The sequence below is a fragment of the Arachis ipaensis genome, chromosome B01 (genome assembly GCF_000816755.2).
Source record: "Arachis ipaensis cultivar K30076 chromosome B01, Araip1.1, whole genome shotgun sequence".
NCBI classification, from domain to species: Eukaryota; Viridiplantae; Streptophyta; class Magnoliopsida; order Fabales; family Fabaceae; genus Arachis; species Arachis ipaensis.
Window position 1 is genome coordinate 113,311,186 of NC_029785.2, and position 4,825 is coordinate 113,316,010.

The window sequence follows — 4,825 nt, forward strand, 5'->3', positions numbered from 1 at the left end:
ATGCCTTGAATGTGCTCCTGCAGCAGCAGTATCGAAAAAAAAGAATTTAAAAAATATTATGAGCTAATTTCTTGCCTTCTTGTTGCTTAACGCAACAATCAGTTGCTTTTAAAAAAATCATGAAGCGCGCCCAGCTGGCGCCACCCCATTTTCTGAAGTAAATGCTGCAAATCATTACCCTAGAAGAGGTAAATGGCAAGATTTTGGTAACAAGAAAAATTATGGAAGGAAGAAAAATTATGTTCATAAGAAAGGATTTCACCAGAAGTGGGATGAAGAAAGAAACAATGGGCAAAATAAGTCAACAGAGGACAAATATTTTCGTTATGGTGGAAAGGGCCATTGGTCGCGTACCTGTCATACCCCGAGGCACCTAGTTGACCTTTATCAAGCATCCTTGAAAAAGGATGACAAAGGAAATGAGACAAATTTTGTTTGAAAGCATGTTGCTGAAAATTACACCACTCATTATGATGTATCTGATTTCTTTGAGAATCCTGAAAAAAATATTGGTCATTTGATCAATGATGGAAAAGTTTAATACGTGGGATTATTAAGCACTCATGTAAATAAATAATGTAAGAATTTTTTGTTAATTTTTATTTTCTATGCATTTGAATTTCAAGTATGATGTATATAAATAATGTTTAATACTAAATGTGTCAGGTTCTAAAATAATAATAATAAAACTTTTAGTATATGATACTATGTAAGTACTTCTTAGAAAAACAATCAAGAAAATAATGTTATTGTACATATACTTTTACTCATTTTATTATAATACTATTCTTGGCTCAAGCAATATGATAGAAGGCTCCGGAAGAGCTATAATTTTATTTCCTGGAGGAACAAAATTCATAATAAACAATGCACTATTATCTACCAAGTCTCTAAGAAATTGTTGAGTTTCAAAGATATTCACCAAAATAGATATCATATTGAAACAATGAATGAAGAAAAACATGAGTACTTATGTATTACAACTCATAATTTAAATAAAAAAGATATATTTGAAAAGTTATCATCACTTTCATCTGGGTTATATTACACTAAAATTAGTGTAATTGAATCAAATGTCATTGTAAACCCGAAGTTTATCAGCCCAAACGAATTTATAATTTGGCATGACCGATTGGGTCATCCGAGAACAACCATGATGCGGAGAATTATTGAAAACTCCCATGGACATTCATTAAAGAACCAGAAGATTCTTAAATCCAGTGAATTTTGTTGTGCTGTATGTTCTCAAGAAAAGCTAATTTTAAGGCCATTACCAATAAAGATTGGATTTGAGTCTCCTAAATTCTTAAAAAGGATTCAAGGCAATATATGTGGACCTATTCATCCACCATGTGGATCTTTTAGATATTTTTTTTTGTCCTAATAGACGCATTTTCGAGATGGTCACATGTGTGCTTATTATCTTCTCGCAACCTAGCGTTTGCGAGATTACTTGCTCAAATTATTCGATTAAAAGCACAGTTTCTAGAAAATCCAATCAAAGCAATTCGTCTTGATAATGCTGGTGAATTACTTCCCAAGCCTTTGATGCTTATTGTATGGCTAACGGAATAAGCGTTGAACATTCAGTAGCTCATGTTCACATACAAAATGGGTTATCAGAATCACTTATTAAATGCCTCCAATTAATTGATAGACCTTTACTTATGAGAACAAATCTCCTAACCTCTGTTTGGGGCATGCAATTCTACATGCTGCAGCACTTATTTGTTTGAGGCCAATAAGTTACCATCAATTCTCTCCTATGCAATTAGCTTTTGGCCAACAGCCAAATATTTCTCATTTAAGAATATTCGGGTGTGCGATATATATTCTTATTGCACTACCTTCTCGCACGAAAATGGGACCCCAAAGAAAATTGGGGATATATGTTGGGTATGATTCTTCCTCTATATTGAGATATCTTGAGATACAAACTGGAGATGTATTTAAAACCCGATTTACAAATTGTCATTTTGATAAATCAAAATTTTCAACATTAGGGGGAGAGAATAAGCTTCCTAAAAAGGAACTTAATTGGAATTTATCATCCTTGATGCATTTAGATCCTCGATCAGGGGAATGTAAACTACAAGTTCAAAAGATTATACATTTGCAAAGAATAGAAAATGAATTTCCTGATGCATTTTCTAATACAAAAAGGATAACCAAATCTTATATACCAGCTGAAAATGTCCCAATTCAAATTGATATCCCAGTTGGACAAGTGGCAACTGAAACAAATTCACGCCAGAAGCGTGGTAGACCTGTCGGTTTCAAAGGTAAAAATCCTTGAAAAAGAAAAGAGGTAAATACTATTCCTGTTGAAAAAGATAAAGACATAGTAAAGACACCTGCAGTTGTCCAAAATTCTGATATAATTTTGACGCCAGAAGACGTTCAGGTACTTGAAAATTGTGAAAATGACGAGATCTCGATAAATTATGTCTTTACCGGAGAAAAATAGGACCGAAATAAGACAATTGTCAATAAAATATTTTCATATAATGTGGCATTAAATATCATGCATGAAAGTAAGGATCTTGAGCCAAGAACAGTCGAAGAATGTCGACAAAGAAATGATTGGCCAAAATGGGAAGAAGTTATGAAGGTTGAGTTAGACTCACTTGCAAAACGTGAAGTCTTTGGACCTGTAGTCCGTACACCAGAAGATGTAAAACCTATTGGATATAGATGGGTATTTGTGAGAAAACGAAATGAGAAAAATGAAGTTGTACACTACAAAGCTCGACTTATGGCACAAGGTTTTTCACGAAGGCCCGATATAGATTATGAAGAAACATATTTTCCTGTAGTGGATGCAATAACATTGCGTTATTTGGTCAGTTTATCCGCATATCATAAACAACATATGCATTTAATGGATGTGGTAGCAACCTACTTATATGGATCATTAGATTGTGATATCTATATGAAAGTCCCTAAAGGATTAAAGATATCTAAATCATCCAATGAATATTCACAGGGGTTATTCTCAGTCAAATTGCAAATATCTTTATATGGTTTAAAGCAATCTGGACGAATGTGGTGTAATCGTCTTACTGAGTATCTGGCCAAAAACGGATTTAAGAATGATGATATCCGTCTATGTGTTTTCATAAAGAAATCTGCATCTGAATTCATTATAATTGCTGTGTACGTTGACGATTTAAATATCATTGGAACCCCTGAAGATATTCCAACAATTATAAAAGCTCTAAAAGAAGAGTTTGAGATGAAAGATCTTGGAAAGACTAAATTTTGTCTTAGTCTGCAGATCGATCATACAAAACATGAGATCTTTATTCATCAAACAACATACATAGAAAAGATCTTGAAGAGATTTTATATGGATAAGTCACATCCGTTAAGTACCCAATGATCGTAAGGTCTTTGGATGTGGAAAATGATCAATTCCGTCCTAAAGAAGAAAATGAAGATATCATTGGTCCTGATGTACCATATCTTAGTGTCATTGGAGTGTTAATGTATCTTGCTAATAATACACGATCCGATATATCATTTGCTGTGAATTTATTAGCACGGTATAATTCCTCTCCAACCAGAAGACATTAAAATGGATCAAACAAATCTTTCAATATCTTCATGGAACGGTTGATATGGGATTGTTTTTATCCATATGGATCCAAGTCACAATTAGTTGGCTATGAAGATGCTGGATACTTGTCTGATCCACACAAAGGAAGATCTCAAACATGATACCTATTCACATATGGTGATACAGTTATATCATGGAGGTCTACAAAACAGACGATAGCAGCATCCTCCTCTAATCATGCTGAAATACTAGCGATACATGAAGCAAGTCGCGAGTGTTTTTGGTTCAGGAATTTGATCCAATATATTCTGTCATCATGTGGACTGATTGATCGTAAGATAGCTCCAACTGTCCTGTTTGAAGATAATACAGCATGCATTGCTCAACTTAAAGGTGGATATATCAAAGGTGATAGAACAAATCATATTTTTCTCAAATTCTTCTTCACTCATGATCTTCAAAATCAAGGAACAATTGATGTCCAACAGATCTGCTCAAGCGATAATCTGGCAGATTTATTCACAAAGTCACTTCTAAAATCCTCTTTTGAAAGATTGGTACATCAGATTGGGATGAGCAGATTTCGAGATAATAAATAATGTCGACAAGAGGGGGAGACTGTACTCTTTTTTCCTTAGTCAAGTTTTTTCCATTGGGTTTTTCTTGACAAGGTTTTTAATGAGGTAGTCTCCATCACAAAGGATTTTGTACTCTTTTTCCTTCACTAAAGTTTTTTTTCTCCATTCGGTTTTTCTTTATTAAGGTTTTAACGAGTCATAATCCTAAATGGACATCCAAGGGGGAGTGTTACGATATGGATGTCCATATCCATCTACTCAGCATGATTTATTCTTCCTTTGAAGTTCTATTGGGAAGCACAAATATTAAAGGATATGCGGTGCATGCTTGCATGCTTTCCCAATATTTGTAAAGTGAATCTTTTTACTAGTATAAATAGGAGAATAAGGCTGAGGCTTCGATACACAAGCAAGTAATAAGAAATCAATTCTCTCTTTATGTTGCAATCAAATACTCTTCTCTTTATATTTCTACTACAATTCTTTCTCTTCTTTTATTTTATAAGTATTTTAAATACTCTTTTCTATTACTCTTTACATATAATATTAATAGAAATATTAATCATCTTTATTATATTGAGATAGTAATTATAGTACTAGAGTCTTCTATTTATACTTCTTTATTTGATATTTATTTTACAACACGTTATCAGCACGAGACTCTGATCAAATTTTTAGGAAGACTCAG